Source organism: Pongo abelii, chromosome 8 (assembly GCF_028885655.2).
Source record: "Pongo abelii isolate AG06213 chromosome 8, NHGRI_mPonAbe1-v2.0_pri, whole genome shotgun sequence".
Classification (NCBI taxonomy): domain Eukaryota; kingdom Metazoa; phylum Chordata; class Mammalia; order Primates; family Hominidae; genus Pongo; species Pongo abelii.
In genome coordinates this window covers 36,613,930-36,631,008 of record NC_071993.2, presented here as the reverse complement: position 1 = coordinate 36,631,008, position 17,079 = coordinate 36,613,930, and the positions used below count along the sequence as shown (strand labels likewise).

The 17,079-nt window shown below is 40.7% G+C and overlaps 1 long non-coding RNA gene across 1 annotated transcript; it reads right to left on the bottom strand.

Annotated features, from left to right (window-relative positions):
* Positions 1 to 1,738: 1,738 nt before the first annotated feature.
* LOC129048514 (uncharacterized) lies at positions 1,739 to 7,706 on the bottom strand. The gene is made up of 3 exons (XR_008510887.2): positions 7,552 to 7,706; positions 5,122 to 5,165; positions 1,739 to 2,047 (listed from the first exon to the last, which is right to left on the bottom strand). It is a non-coding gene; the product is annotated as an uncharacterized LOC129048514 (long non-coding RNA).
* Positions 7,707 to 17,079: the final 9,373 nt, after the last annotated feature.

Sequence of the window (17,079 nt, the reverse complement as noted above, 5' to 3'; positions counted from 1 at the left end):
CTGCGTGCACACACACCCTCCCGGGCTGGGGCACCTCACCTGGAGTGGGAAACGCGCCTGGGAGCCAAGCAATGAACAAAGAACAAAGCCAAGCTCACATCCCTCATGCTCTTTGCTGTCTAGCACACTCCATCTCCATGTGGTGCTGGCTGTCATTGTGCCCGGGGTAAAAATAGCTCCACTTTCAAGCTTCACCTTAACAAATTAGGACAAGGGTGAGAGGCCAAGGTTCTAGCAGAGGGATCCTTCGTGGAGACAATGGGATGGCCCCTCAGACCAAGAGGAGGTCAGTCCTGGGGGCAGAACCTTCGCTAATTTGCCTCAACTCACTTCGTCTGGCTCTGGCACCACCACCCACCTAAAGATCCGATGCATGTTCCTCGATGCTGAATGGGCTTTGAAAAAAATGAATATGTTCCACAGAATCTATTTATCTTGGGGGAATGAATATAATTCCAGTCAGCGTTCAAAAGGCACTATTTTTTTTTTTTTTGGCCTGCACAGTAGCATATGGTTAAGGTAAGGTAACGTGTCAAGCCAAAGTCTTTTGTGAATCCAGGGCAAAGCTCTTTCTCGATGACATAAGGTAATTATGAATAGAGGGGTGATCCTCCTTCAAGTCCAGCAGGAGCTCAATTCCAACTATTCATATTGGTCATACCCACTTGGAATGACAAAATCATTTGATGGACGGTAGACAGAGATATGCATTATTCACAGAGGCATTTTCAAAGGAATCCCATAAATTATAGGCTTCCTGCAACTGAAAGTTCCAGTGAGCCAGCAGTGAATGCCAGGGGTGAAGAGGTGTAATCAGTGTGAGTATTGTTCCTGGTTAATTTGTCCCTCATTCGTGGCTATATTTTACGCCCTGGGAAGAAGGCTCGCTCTCTGATTTCTCAGTGATGCCTTTCCTCTTCCCAGAGACAGCCTAATTCACTGGTTCTTGACCCTGCTTTTTAGAATCCCAGTGCCAGGTCACACCCTAGAGATTCTTCATTGATCTGGAGTGGGGTCTGGACATCAGTATTTTTTTCAGTCTCCCCAGTTGATTCTAATATGCAGTCAGGGTCTACAAACAGTGATCTAATCACAATTTCTTAAGAGATTTGCACATCTTTTAACCAATTAGGAAAAATTAAGTTGTGTTCTTTAGGAATAACTTCCCAGTAAACTTAGATTCCAAATAAGTAAACCACAACCCATATAAGTCAGGATTCTCCAGAGAATCCTGGTGTGTGTGTACACACACACACACACACACACACAGAGGGAGACAGAGAGAGAGAATTATTTTAAGGAATTGGCCCATGTGATTGTAGGGGCTGGCAAGTCCTAAATATGCAGGGCAGGTCAGCAGGCCAGAGACTAAGGAAAAAGTTAATGTTGCAACTCAAGCCCAAAGGAAAGCAATCTGGAGGCAGAATTCCTTCCTCTTTGAGGGATCTCAGTTTTCTCTATTAAAGTCTTCAATTGATTGGGTGAGGCCCATTCACATTATGGAAGGTAACCAGCTGTACTCAGTCTACCAACTTAAATGTTAATCACATCTAAAAAGTAACTTCACAGCAATATATGGACTGATATTTGACCAAACAACTGGGCACCATTGCCAAGCCAAGGTAACACAGAAAATTAACCATCACAGTCAATTTCAATTGATGAATCTGTATAGAGCTTAGATGACTCAGCTCTGTGGCTATGCAGAAAAGTACATCAACTGTGCTTCCCAAATCTTCTCTCATTGTTTTAATTATTTAATGTTTGGGTCTCCATAGAGGACAAGTGTCATTCCTGTGACTTGATGGGCATCAGTAGGGCTGGAGGGTAGTAGGGCTGGAGGGTGCTGCAGAGCAATGCAGGAAGCATTTGGGGTTGAGGCCTTGAATCAATTGAAGAGGAAGGACTGATGAGATCTGAGACAAATGGATGCATAAAACTGGGACTCAGGAATACAGCAGCAGCCTCTGCTGCCACTTAGGTACACCAGGTGGGGAGCTGGAAGCTCTTCATCATGAGGCAATACCTCCCACAAGGAGTTGAATTCCTGCAGATGGGGAAGGAGTAACAAGTAGGTTACCACATTCAGTGGCAGGATAACTCTGTCCCAAACCCTGTAAGCAGGGAGCCACAGCCACATCTATAGGGAAAGATCTATTTGGCATGAGAGGCCAATGAAAATCATTGTCATGTCTGAAATGTGTCCACAACATAGTTGTAAACAAATTCCAGTTCATACTCCAGTATGAATAAAGTATAGACTTTAATCCCAAATTGAAATATAAGATATGGCAGTAAAAAGAAGGAACTCTTACAAGTTCATGGTGCTAGATACCCTCTACTTTCCCTTCTAGACTAACACCTCACTCCTTCATAATTCTGGCTGACAGCTCAAGGGCATCAGCCCCTGCTCCCTGGCTTCCAGCAGGAGATGGAGCCAGATACCAGAGGGAGGGAGACAGGTTGCTGTTTTAGTCCATTTTGTGTTGCTCTAATGGAATATCTGAGGCTGGCTAATTTAGAAGGAAAAGAGGTTTATTTGGCTCACAGTTCTGCAGAATGTACAAGAAGCAAGGTACCAACATCTGCTTGGCTTCTGTTGAGGGGTTCTGCTTCTACTCATGGCAGAAGGTGAAAGGGAAATAGTGTGTGCAGAGATCACATGGTAAGAGAGGAAGCAAGAAAGAGAGGGGAGATGTTGTGTTCTTTTTAACAACCAGCTTTCATGAGAACTAATAGAGAACTCGCTCACCTTGAAGGAGGGCATTAACCTATTCATGAGAGATCTGCTCGCATGACCCAAACACCTCCCATTAGGCCCCACCTCCAAATTTCAACATGAGATTTAGTGGGGACAAACAAACCATGTCTAAGTTATAGCAGATAGAGAATACAGTCCCCAGAGTTCCACCCTGCAATGTGGCCACGGGCTGACTGACAACATCCCACACGCAAGCTTCCACAGGTGACCTTCTGCACAAAGCCCTCTTTTTCTTTACAGGGCCAGGGTTGCAAGGTGGCCCATTGTTGCTTGTCCTTGGAAACTGCCTGTGTGCCAGTCAACAAGGATGGAGAAAGGTGGCGAGCAGAGGGCATATAGCACCAGGAACCTACAAGGGTTCCCTACACACTGTCCATGCCTTTGTCAATGGTTTCTGTGTCCCATCAAGACGTTGACTGACACAGGACAACTCCATTCAGAGGACCACTCTGAACAGGAGACTTGAGCTGCATCTAGTGAGCCCTGGGTTCTACACAAATGGCAGTGATCCAGCTGAGTTCACAAGCATGGTCAATTCACCATGGGCTAAAGCCAGAGTGAGCCTCTGCCACGTCCCACCTGTGTGACCTGAGAAACCTCTGAGCCTCAGTGTCCTCATGTGTAAAGGAATATTAACTTTATGTCCTAAAGAGAGTTGTGAGGATTAAATAATTTAATACATTTAAATCAAAGAAAAATGCCTAGTATATAAGGCACTGTTTATAATTTTTTTTTTGAGACAAAGTCTTGTACTATCACCCAGGCTGAAGTGCAGTGGTGCGATCTCAGCTCACTGCAGCATCCATATCCTGGATTCCAGTAATTCTCCTGCCTCAGCCTCCTGAGTAGTTGGGATCACAGGCACATGCCACCAGACCAGGCTAATTTTTGTATTTTTAGTAGAGACAGGGTTTCATCATGTTAACCAGGCTGGTCTCGAACTCCTGACCTCAGGTGATCCACCCACCTCGACTGTTTATAAATTCAAGTCAATGGTTCTCAAAGTGTGTTCACAGACTCCTAAGGGCTCCAGAGACCCTTCAGGGACTGCATGAGGTCAAACTATTTTATAATAACAAAAAAGACATTTGCTGCTTTCTCACTTTGTTGACATTTGCATTGGTGGTGCAAAAATAACGGTGCATAGAATGGTGACACCATCACACAAATCAAGGCAGTGGCACACACTGTACTACTGGGAGGTCATTCATTGTAGTCTTTGCTGCCACATGGTTGCAGAAAAAAGAAGAAGAAGGAGGAGGAGGAGGAGGAGGAGGAGGAGGAGGAGAAGTCAGTGTCAGCTAAGAACTTAAGAATGTCTTTGATGGAATGAAGTAAATTTATGAATTTTACTAAATCTCAATGTGTGAGTGCAATTTCTAATATTCAGTGTGACTAAACAGGAAGCATGCATAAAGCACTTTTGCTGCCTACCAAGGAAGTTCTAGTACTTGTGCAGTCATTCAAATTGTGAGCAAAACTAGCCACTTTTTTCATGAAATACATTTTTACTTGAAAGAACTATTGACAGAAAACTATAGCTATTCAGAGTTGACTATTTATCAGACATTCTCTCTAAAATGAATTATATGACCCTGTCATTTCATTACAGAACTTGCTGCCAACGATGTAAATTCTTTGTAGATTTCAAATGAAAATGAGAATGTTGGAAAGCTTGTATCTGCCACCATGAGCATGATAGCTTCTGAACACTTAGAGACTTTTCTAATACGAAGGGGGATGATATTAACAAATGTGACCTTTTTTTGAGACAGGGTCTCACTCTGTGGCCCAGACTGGAGTGCAGCAGTGCATTCATGGCTCACTGCAGCATGACCGACCACCTGGGCTCAGGAGATCCTCCCACCTCAGCCTTCTGAGTTGCTGGGACCGCAGGCATGCACCACCACACCCAATTAATTTTTTAATTTTAATTTTGCAAAGATGGGGTCTTGCTTGTTGCTCGGGCTAATCTCAGACTCCTGGGCTCAAGTGAGCCTCCCTCCTTGGCCTCCCAAAGTGCTGGGATTATAAGGGGTAAGACACCACCCAGCCTAAATGTGTTCTTTTGCTGTTGTTTAATGAAATGTGTCAGGGTTAGGAAGATCTGCACAACTCAGTGAACAAATATTTTCCAAATGACCAATTCATGATGCTACAAAATCACACACAGGTAAAGATCTATCCACACCGCATGATGGGCCAGGGGATTACAACACAGCAGAGTATGAAGATTTAATGATAAAGTTTCAGACTCCACATTGTAACCAACGTTTAAGAAATCGCTTCTTGCCAAATTCTAGGATAGTATCAAAGAATATTCATGACAATTTGGAAAGTACTGTTAAACCACCTCTCACCTTTCTAACCACATATCTTTGTGAGGCCAGATTTCCTTCAGCTCCTACAACCAAAACAACATATTGCAACAGATTAAATGCAGAAGCGAATAAAACAAGCCAGCTGTCTTCTATTAAGATTTTCAAAAACAATACTAGCCTTCTTGCTAAAAATTTTTTTGTTTTTGAAAATAGAGTTATTTTTCCTAAAACTATGTTACTTATTTTAACTACAAATCCAGTAAATACCAATAAAAATTACCCACATACACACACAAAAATTTTTGATGTGTTCAGTAACTTTTAAGAGTGTAAAGGGATCCTGGATCCATAAAGTTTGAGAACTGCAAATCCAATTTCTCATTATTATATAACTGAAGAAGAACTGGGAGATGACCCCCGCCTAACTAGCATTCCCTCTCTGCCATCCTGTTTGTTAATGTTGGCCTCTCAACTTGCTATCCCTGTTTCTCTTCATCCATCCGGACTCTGCCCATTCTTCCAGGCAAATCTGAAGTGTTACAATATCCAAGAAGCCCTTCCTGGGGCTATAAGACACACAGCCCTCACCGCCCATAACTTTCACTGGCTTATACTGTGTTCTTCAGTTGCCTCATGTTGCAGGTCTTATCACACCAAGCTGTTTGTAACATCTTTGAGGGTGGAAACTCTGCAAAGCTCTTCTGTGTCTTCCCATACCCAGCACATTAGATACATATCTGCATAGTTAGGTTTAAATATGACCTTCCAACTTAAATGTGAGCATTACAACACATCGTAACAGACTTTTGCCTCAGAGCTTCCCCCTTAGAAATCCATCTTCTCTCAAGGCCTTACCTTTTGAGCTTTGTATAAAAGGAGAATCATCTATACACAATTTTCCCTTACCTGCTAAGAAACTTTTCTTAAGGTGAGATGATGCCTCACTCAATACATGCTAACTGGGGCTAGGGGTGAGGCACATCTGATCCTGGTTCATTATTAAACACTTCTCACTGAGCTCCCCCAGAAGCTCAGTGGCCCACTGCATTTTCTGTGAAAGAGCTATGTCAGAGTGAGCACCTTGAGAAGCTGGGTGAGACATGAGAATAGCTATGGTAATGTGTATAGGTTAAAAAGAACATTTAAGATCGGGCGTGGTGACTCATGCCTGTAATCCCAGCACTTTGGGAGGCTGAGGCAAGAGGATTACAACGTAAGGAGATCACGACCATCCTGGCTAACATAGTGAAACCCCGTCTCTACTAAAAAAATACAAAAAAATTAGCCGGGTGTGGTGGCGGGCACCTGTAGTCCCAGCTACTTGGGAGGCTGAGGCAGGAGAATGGCGAGAACCCAGGAGGCAGAGCTTGCAGTGAGCGGAGATGGAGCCACTTGCACTCCAGCCTGGGCAACTGAGTGAGACTCTGTCTCAAAAAAAAAAAAAAAACAGAACATTTAAAACCACAGACATGATATTATATTAGAATGGTGTGATTATGGATGAATTTTTTCTGTTTCACAAATTTGTCATATTATTTGTATTAATTTTTATGATTCCATTACATATTTAAAATCTACTTGTGTATTTCTCTTTCTGTAGAGATGGGGTCTTGCTATGTTGCCCAGGCTGGGAACTTCTGGCCTCAAGTGATCCTCCTGTGTCAGCCTCCCAAAGTGTTGGGATTGCACGTGTAAGCCACCACACCCAACCATAGTTGTACATTTCTGAAAGGGACTTGTACCAGTGGAATTTCTGATTCCATATATCAAAAACCAATTATGGCTTACTCGGTGGGAATAGATACATAATGGCTAATTTTATGTGTCAGCTTGACTGGATCATGGGGTGTCCAGATTTTGGGCTAAACATTATTTCTGGGTGTTTCTGTGAGGGTGTTTCTGGATAAGATTAGCATTTGAATTGGTGGACAGATTGCCCTTGCCCATGTGGGAAGGTGGCCTTCAATCCACTGGAAGCCTGAATAGAACAAAAAGGCAGAAGTTAGAATTTCCTCTCTTTTCCTGACTTCTTAAACTGGAATATCAGTCTCCTGCCCCCACACTAGAACTTACACCATCATCCCTCTGGTTCTCAGAATTCCACCACTAGCTTGCCTGCAGGCGGCTTTCTCCAGCTTGCAGGTAGCAGATGGTGAAATTTCCAAGCCTCCAAAATCACTTGAGCCAATTCCTTATACTAAATAATGTGTGTGTGTGGTTGTTGTTGTTGTTGTTGTTGTTGTTGTTGCTGTTCATTCGTTGATTCTGTTTCTCTGGAGAACACTAATAGAATGTATTATGAAATATTGGGTAGTGGGAGCTCACAAAAAAACTCTGGCAAGTGTGGAGAATATTCTCAGTATATTGGCAGAAAACAGAGGAAGCCTGGCAGCTCAGAACCCAGTCAAGTCTGCACCAGAAAGTCTGGCTAGGGTGCCAATGTTGGTGCTGTGTCCCCTGGATACTCACAGTGCTGGAAATTTCCACAGATGACCTCACAGTGTTGGACAAAAGCATCTGATTGGCCAAGTCCAGGTTACTGGAGCAGCAAAGAACAGGGAGAGAGGATATTTGTTCCTTCCTTTTGTTTCTGTCGGGGATCTCACCATCCCTCCCACAAAGGCCTGCATAACAAAGGGGGAGTCCCCAAGTAAGAGAGTGTTCAAATGCTAGAAAGCCAAAAGCTAGCTAATTCCGCCATAGCACTGTACAAAACCACAGCATTGAACAGGGTCACGCATAAAAATCATAGAAAATTCATTGCAATGAGTTAAATGAACGATGTTCCCCTTTCACAGAAAAAGAAAATCATGTCTTTTGAAGATAATGTTGAAAAGTCTCAATTCATCTAGACCACAGCCCATGGCAGTAGATAGTTCAACTGACTATCATCACTCCATTTAATTGTTCTGAGCCCTGCCCATTCTTCAAGGGCAATCTTAAATCTCTATGCTTCCATAAAGTGACATAAATCCTTTTCTACTAAAACAATCACCTACCATTGACTGAGATACAGGTATTTGCAAACATTCTAGAATCCGCATGAAAGCAAATGTTAAGATGAGAAGGGCCATCCTGACACCAATTACATCTTTTGAGAAAATAGCATCCCAGAAGCTGGCGTTAAGCAGTTAGCAGACAACAGGAGCATATTTCAACCATTCACAGTCTACCTGGAAATACAACATAGTGGCATACTGTAGTTCCCTGGAAAAGGTAGACTCCAGTTAGAGTCCCACCTGCTCTATTTCCTGGCCATGTAATCTTAGGTTAAGTTACGTAACTCTCTAACCTAAAATTGCTTCAACTGCAAAATAGTAGTAATAATAATAATGATAGCACTTACCCCTTAGGGTTGTTGCTAAAATTCAGTGAAATAATACACATAAAATAATTAGCAAATGTCTTATTCATCATCAATTGATTAATGTTAACTAGGATTATTATACTTTGACCTCAATTCAGATTTTAAGCTTAATTCTTGGCTGAAGTAATAATCATCCCTTTTAATATTTCTGGTTCCAGCACAAGTAGCAGGCAATGGAAATCTACTCAATAGTCTAGGCATGGTAGCTCATCCCTGTAACCCAGCACTTTGGGAAGCCAAAAGTGGGAGGATTGCTTGAGCCCAGGAGTTCAAGACCCGCCTGGGAAACATAGCAAGAGCCCACCCCATCTCTACCAAAAAAAAAAATCTTAATTAAAACAAAATTTTTTACATCAAATTTATCCAATTGACATTTAAGTGGCTACTAAGACTAGAAGATAATTTAGCTATTTTAGTCATTTTCATTGTTTGCCCCGACTTTTAAACGGTTCAGATAAAATCCAATCCTGTTAAATGGTTACATCAAACATTTATATTGCAGAGCTGAAACCCAAGGACAAAGATGTGATCCCTTCATACTCAGGCAAGCAGGAAACATTTCAACTCTGCTAAGGAAAAGGAAGAGGAAATGAATCTGCAGGCTGGGGAGGGAAAGCAGGGACCAACCGCAAATAACACACACAGTTGTGAGCACCTCCAAGGTATTCCGAGATGTTATTCACTGCTGAGAGAGGAAATCTGAGTTGACATGTTATTTTCTGAGCTGGTTATTAATGCATTGGCCAGGGAAGAAGCAGGAGCAGCCTTCAATCCCATCCCCCAATTCAAAGTCAGTGTCTCGTCACCATCTCTCCTTGCTGGCTGGAAGTAGAAGGGGAAAACTAGATTCTGAAAAAGCTGTTAAGAACAGTTAAGCAGAAAAGGAACCCGATCTTTTCACTCCTTGCATGAGTAAACAAAGCGTATGCTTTCAGTGGGAGCATCTGAAGGAAAATTCCCATTCATCGTGGGCTGGAAGAGATGCTTTCTGTTCAGCGACCAATCAATCAGCCCAAATGAAGGAGGCAGTTAATGTTTTTCACCAAACTGAAAAGCTCTGGCTTTGGACTAATATCCAAGCTAAAGAAATTAATCAGGCTCTTGCTGACGACCAAGCTTCAAAATGTAATCTACATCCATGGATCTAACTCTACAGTTCACCAGTTAATGGGAAAAACAGACCAATGCATGGCTTGGCTCGAACCCCACCCAAAGCTGAGAGATCATCCTGCTACCACTGTCAAGAGCAAAAATGGTTCCATATAACATAGCAAAGTGGCCAGAATCCATCTCTCTCATGAGAAAAGGGATATTACGGGGGATGAAAATGCACCTTGTGAGATTGGAGTTCGAAGGATTTACTGATACTGAGAGGTGTTCAAAACTAGAACCAGTCAACTCGAAGCTGATTTCAGCTCCTTTGATTACTCTTTTTGGGGAATTTTTAAAAATCATACTAGTTTGGAGCACAGCTCTCCGACTACAGCTCCTGACCAGCAGTACACTCAAGTCATTCTGTTAAGTGCAAAATGGGACTCATAGATTTAATGAAGAGTCAGTCTCCTGCGGGGTGCTGTGGCTCATGCCTGTGATCCCAGCATTTTGGGATGCTGAGGTGGTGCAGGATCACTTGAGGACAGGAGTTTGAGACCAGCCTGGGCAACATAATGAGACCTGATCTCTATAAAAAATGAAAACATTAGCAGGGCTTGGTGGCTTACAACTGTAGTCCCAGCTACTCAGGAGGCTGAGATATGAGGACCACTTGAGCCCAGGAGTTTAAGGCTGCAGTGACCTGTGATAGCATCACGGCACTCCAGCCTTGAGTGACAGAATGAGACTCTGTCTCCAAAAAAAAAAAATTTAATGTTTTAAAAAGAGTGAAACTCTTTCAGGCCAAGTGCAAAGAGTGCCCCACATGTCTGTTTATACTTATAGCCAGATGTTTAAACCAGCATCTGTGGAATAAATCCACAGGACCGGATATTTGAAAATATAATCCAACCAGTATTTATTAAGCAGCTATTACTGCAGAGTATTCCTGCAAAGTATCCTGCTAAGTGCTATAGGGTTCACTGATGAATACGTTTCTAGTTTATGCCTTTGCACACCTTTAAAATCTTATTGGGGAGGGAAATATGCAAACAACTACACTGAAAAGCAAAATTGCTGGTTGCAGTGGCTCACACCTGTAATCCCAGCACTTTGGGAGGCCGAAGTGGGAAGATGGCTTGAGCCCAGGAGTTCAAGACCAACCTGGGAAACATAATGAGACCTGTCTCTGCAAAAAATAAGAAAATTAGCTGGATATGGTGGCATGTGCCTATAGTCCTAGCTACTTAGAAGGCTGAGGCGGGAGGATTTGCTTGAGCCAAGGAAGTCAAGACTGCAGTACTGCAGTGAGCTGTCATTGTGCCACTGCACTCTATCTAGCCTGGGTGACAGAGAGAGACCCTGAAAAAAAAAGCAAAATTGAGAAAGGCATGGAATTGGAGGAACAAGTAAAAGCTATGGGACATAAATGGAATGACTCTCCTCTTCCCTCCACCACAGCCCTGTCACCTGCTAATGATAGTTGCCAAAGTAAATGACCCAATGGTTGAATCACTGCCACCTTATTATAATTCTGCACATGTCACCTTCCTGCAGAGCCCTTAATCAGCACTTTCACTTCAATCACTGTGATTGCAAAGTCCTGACTGTAGAACAATTCCAGAAAGTCATGTTTTCATCCTGACCAGTGTGGTTTGGAAAGTTGCTATCTTCAGAGAGACTGGAGGCTCATAAAACAGTGCAATTTTCCTCTTCAAGGTCTTAGCAAAAATACCTAATGCGTATTCAGTAGTATTTTGCAAACCAACATATATGAAAATTTCCAATTAGCATATCATGGGATCATATATCTCATCTTTTTTTCTTCCCTCTGATCTCTTCCTGGTTGTAATTAAACCAGCTGTGGCTATTTATGCCTTTTTTCATGGTCCAAGAATAGCCTTTCCCTCTTTCTGTCGGAACCATTAGAAAAAGAAAAGTCTTAACATTAACATGGATGAATCACACCAGGATCTTATTTGAGCTCATAATTAAAATCCAGTCTAATCCACAGCAAATAATTAATCTAATCTAGCAGGCCTCAGTGAGAAACTACTATAGTAAATGCTCTTCATTTACCTGACGAAAATAGCTAATAGGGCTATTCCCCCAGCCACCTTTCCAGATTCAAAAGACCCATAAAATATTAGAACCATAAAGAGCCTTAGAAATCTTCATTTTGTAATCCAAAATAAAAGAAAGTAACCAGGCACTGTGCTAGAAAATGTATCACATTTAACCTACCTGCACCTTAAGAATTGCATCATAGTCTGTTTCTTGCAAACAAATTCAGAAGAGTGGAGTCTGGATTTGAACCCAGGTCTCTCTGATCTATAAAGCTGTTGAGCTGGTTCCTGCCCTAGGCTGACTGTCCCAGGGTCCAGTGAGGTTCATGAACCTTAAGTGATGGTTGCAGTGGCTCACAAATGTAATCCCAGCCCTTTGGGAGGCTGAGGCAGGGGGATGGCTTGAGCCCTGGAGCAGGATTACCTCAGCCCTCCTGGTTATTTTATTGGCCCAGGGCTCTTACAATTGCCCAGGTTAAGTCCTAGAGAGGCAGTAGCCTAGAAGACAGGAGGCTTGCCTGAGTCAGATGCTGTAAAAAGCTTGATCCACAGCTGCCCCTGTTTCCTTGTATTTCCCTTCTTTTAAATTATTTATTTTGAGATTATCTTCTTGATTTCAAATAACATAGAATTCAGAGTATGAACGAATTGAATTCCCCTTCCCCTGTTTGAATTGCACTGGTATATACCACTGTAGACATTCTCTGTGCATTTGTATTCCATAAATACTTTTTTACCTTAATGTAGTCATTATATTTTATTCTGTGATTTGTTTTTTCCACTTATCATGTTTTGGAACTCTTTCCATATTATTTCATATAACTCTGCTTATTCATTTGAACTCATGATAAGTATCCCATCATATGAATGAACCATCATTCATCATCATATCCCATCATATGAATGAACCATGATTTCACCAACAACATTCAGTTGGTTCCCAGTTTATTGCTCTTACAAACAGCAACGTAGCAAACAATTATAAAAGTAGTAGAAGAAAATATGAGATAATTGTTTAAAAACCTAGGATAAAGAAAGCCCATCTTAACAAGATTTAATAATCCAGAAGATAAAATAACAGTATTAACAATATTTACTGTATTGAAATAATAACATTGTAAATTATTCAAAATAGAGGATATTACTTTTAAAAGAGGAATTGCAATATAAACATCAGAGGGACTATTAATATCCAGAATACATAAAGAGCTTCTATAAATCAATGAGAAAAGAAAATGCTACATTTAAAATAATACAACTAATATATTTCTATGAGTGAATGTGATATTTTCTTTAATCTATTTGTTATACTGAGTTAAAGTAATATATTTCTGAATGTTGAGACATCCTTGCATTCCTGAGTAAAACACATCATGATCAAATAATATTTTTCTTTTAATAAATTAGGAATCATTTTTTAATATCTATTTAAAAGTACAGCATTAAGATTTGTGCATGACATTGGAGTATCATTTATTTGAGTAAAAACGTATTTTTATTTTTTGAACTCTGTTTCAGTGGTTTTTGGGTTTTGACTTGCTTATCTATTCTCAGAGTACCCATTTTTGAAGAGCAGAACTTAACTTGTTTACATTAATTGGGATTAATGTTATATTCAAACTTAATTCTGCCATATTATTTGTTTCTAATTTACATTCATTGTTGATTCTGTTTGTTTCCTCTTTTTAATTTTAATTTATTTTACTTCCTTGTCTTTGGTTTTATTGGTTATTTTTTCTTTATTCCATTTTCCCCTCTAGTGGTCTAGTAGTGATAAATCCTAATACTGTGTTTGTAATACTTGCTCTTCACATTTTTATATGCAGCCAGTCACAGTGAAATGTGCCTAGAGTCCCAGTTACTCAGGAGGCTGAGGTTGAAGGATTTCTTGAGCCCAATAATTTGAGTCCAACCTAAGCAATATAGTGAAACCCCATCTCTAAAATAAAATACACACAAAACTAAGCTTCTTTACTTTTATATTTTCTCCAGAAACAAAAAGGAACTTCAGTATGCTGTCATACTCACCCTCCCCACACTGTTCCTCTGGCAACATATACCATTGATTTTAATTCCAAATGGTTACTACTTTCCTTATGTGTCAGTAGTTACTTAACTCTTATTCTCTTTACTACCTTATTCTTTGATTTATTTTTCATTTTGATGCTATTATTGAATAATTCTTTCTGAGATGGTTCTTGTACACTAAACCATGAATCTGGCATGTCTAAAATTATCTTTATTTCTCTCCATAAATTTGAATGCTGTTTTGCTGTGTAAGTCATTCAAAGTTGAAGACAATGTCCTATCTTTTGACAGGAAGGGAAGGAAGGATATGTGCTCAGCCAGTCAGTTTGACCCACTTTTGAAAAGGGCTTCGTTGTCTCCACCTATGAGAAGTCTGATGTCAATGTGATTCTCATAACTTTGTAGGGAATTGTTTGTTTCCCTCTTTTCTGAAAACTTGTGCTTTCACCGGGTTCGACCAGCCTTGATACTCTATCACTCACCGGGCATGGTACTTGCAGCATCTTTTCATCCTTAAGGCTGTTAACTGTCTTCGCTTTGTAGAAATTATCTTTACTATTTCTCCAAATGGTTAAGAACCTAGGCTTGGGAGCCAAACAGCCTAAGCAAATTGCTTAACCTCTCTGTCCCTCAGTTCCGTCCTCTTAAGGATAATAATAGTACCTCTCTCTTAGAGTTGTTGAGGATTGAATTAGTTAATTTAAGAAAAGTTTTTAGAAGAGTCCCTGGCAATAATTAAGTGCTAAATAATTATTTTCCTGGGATTGGTCAGTTGTTTTTTCTCCCACGATCTTGGTTTTCCTTGAAGATCTAATAATCTTCATTTATCTGCTTATTTTGATGACTGGAAAATGAGGTTAACTAAGTTAATGAGTGCAAATGACTGTCATATGTTTTGTCTACAGTTACATCGCATTGTTTTCCGAAAATGTGTTCCTCTGAATGGGAGCTGGGTGTTCTCGCCTTCCTCCCTGTTTTATCCTATGTATGTCTTAGGATTTGGCTCCTCTGTCTACCTTCCAAGAATTCCTCCCAAGTTTTAGTTCAATGACAACTTCTTCTCTAACCATCCAGTTCTCTTACAGACATATTCTTTTTATGATGCATTGTATGTCATGAAAGGGGAGTGGAACCAAGAGGGAAATAGACATGTGTGCTCAGTTAGCCCTCTGGACACAGACCCCTTTTTGAGCACCTCTGACCTCTCCTGCCCTCGCCTGCTCTCTTGGGCTCTTTTAGAAACACCAACATTGTTACCATGGCTTCCAGGACCTTCCAGTAGATGGAGATTTAGTTCCTACATCTCTTCAGACTCATCTCCCACCACTGTCTTTCTCTCAAACTCCATGCTTTAAATATATTGAATTTCTACTTATATCTTAAATATAATATACCACCTTTCCCCTCTTGGTCTTCACACTTTACCTCCACCTTTGTCTAATAATTAATTCGTTCTTTGGGCTCCACGGTTATCTCATCAGTAAAATGAAGCCTGAAAATACATTGCATTTAGAAGTACTTCAGGCTTTAAACGTTTATAATTATATTTAAATAAATACATTCACTGATATCTGAACTGTGCTCTGACTTCCTCAGTATAGTAAGAGTCTCATATTGCAAAAAAAAAAAAAAAAATGTGGGAAGCAAATACTTAATTTTTACCCTAGCCCTCTATATAACCCCTCAGACTTACAAAACTTTTAATTGCAGTCAAAGTATTTTTCAAATGCTGAGTAAAATATTAGTATGTCAGCACAGCAGGAGGAGAGGGGGTTTACTAAGAATAGCAGCCTAGCTACTCAGCTAACACCTCTTTTACTTTGGAGCCCTCATAAAGAAAATGGTTTCTGACAGAGCCTCGCAAATTTTCATCAATTAATAGAAGAAACTCAAATCCTGACCCTGAATCAGAACACTTTTAATAGGCATTTTAAAAATTTCCTCTAGAAACCAGGGGCAATATATTTGAGCATGTGCAGTCTTGCTGATAATAATTTGCCCTCTTATAGCTTAACACAAGAGAGCAGGCAAATAGTTTGCCTTGGATTCTGGTCACACGGCCATTTCTTCCCATGCTACAGGGCTGGAATCATTTTCTATATCCTGCTATAAATATCACTTCTCCAGGATGTGTCCTGGAGTCTTCTTAGGTTCTACTCCTAACCCCCATTTCTTAGTTTGTTTCTTATATTTCCCATCCCCCAGGAAAGCCTCACTTTCTGGAGACTTAATACCATCATAATCCCTGTGTCATAAAAGACAAAACCTTCAATAAATGCTGCAGCTGTGGTCATGGAAAGGGAGGAAATACACTTTAAATCACCATCTCTAAAATAAAAAAAAAATATAACGTCTGGTCCAGAAGGACATTATATGCAATCTGGAAAGGTCTTCAACAAAGTCACACGGGAAGTGGTGGTTTCTCATTGCTGCAAACACTGTTGTTATTGTTCACACTGATGAATAGTTTCAGTTCTCACTAATACGAAATTCCACCAAATGAATATCCTGAAAAACATTCTCAAACTCCAAGAATAACACAAGTATGAGTTTACTGTCAGGCTATCTAAGGAGATTCAATCTATTGACCTCTTTATCCCCAGACACTACGAGGACCATATAATTAATTATCCACACTAGGCTGGGCATACTAGAACAGGTTTGAGAGTGAAAGGAGCTTTATTAAACACACCAGGCCAACAGACAAAACAGGATTGCCTGAAAAACAAGGAATGCCTCCCATCAGAGATAAGTACACTAACTGCAGAACTCAGTCCTACATAAATTGCTTGTCTCACTGCATATTGTGGTTCAAGGGATTAATCAATCCTATTTGCTCTTAGGGAGGAACAGTTATTCCCCACACTTCATGTTTCCATGGGGAGGCACTTGAGTGTAACATGCCCTTCTGGCCCCTCTATCATCAGGTGATGAGTGACTTGTCTAACAAAAAGAATTAGTAGAGGAAACTGATTACAGTATATTCTGCAAACCACAATGGTTCTCTCTCTGCCTAGCAGGCCAGGCCTGCCCCATGGTGGCACCTGGAGATGCCCAGAGCTGTCCATGGCTGGCGGTATGAATCCATCTAATCCAGTCAGGGCGTTTGAGCAAGCCATTTGCACGCAAATTTAAAAAACACATTCTCAAGTTGGTTTTATCAGAAATAAAGCTGAATTTAGATCTCTATTTGTGTGTCTCTTGGCTCCTGACTCTGAATTGGTTCTGAACTTGAACGGGAAATAATAAGTGTTACATATTGACTCCTAAGACCCTCACCCTTGCTGTTCCCACTGGCTGGAAACAGAGGCTAAAGTAATCTAGGGACACACAAGAAAGCAAGAAATTCGATGGACAAACATCTCTCACTTTTTATGATAAAATACTTTTTACTTTTAAAGTTGTTTGAATAAAAGATTTTTTAAAGGATTGAGCATCATATAA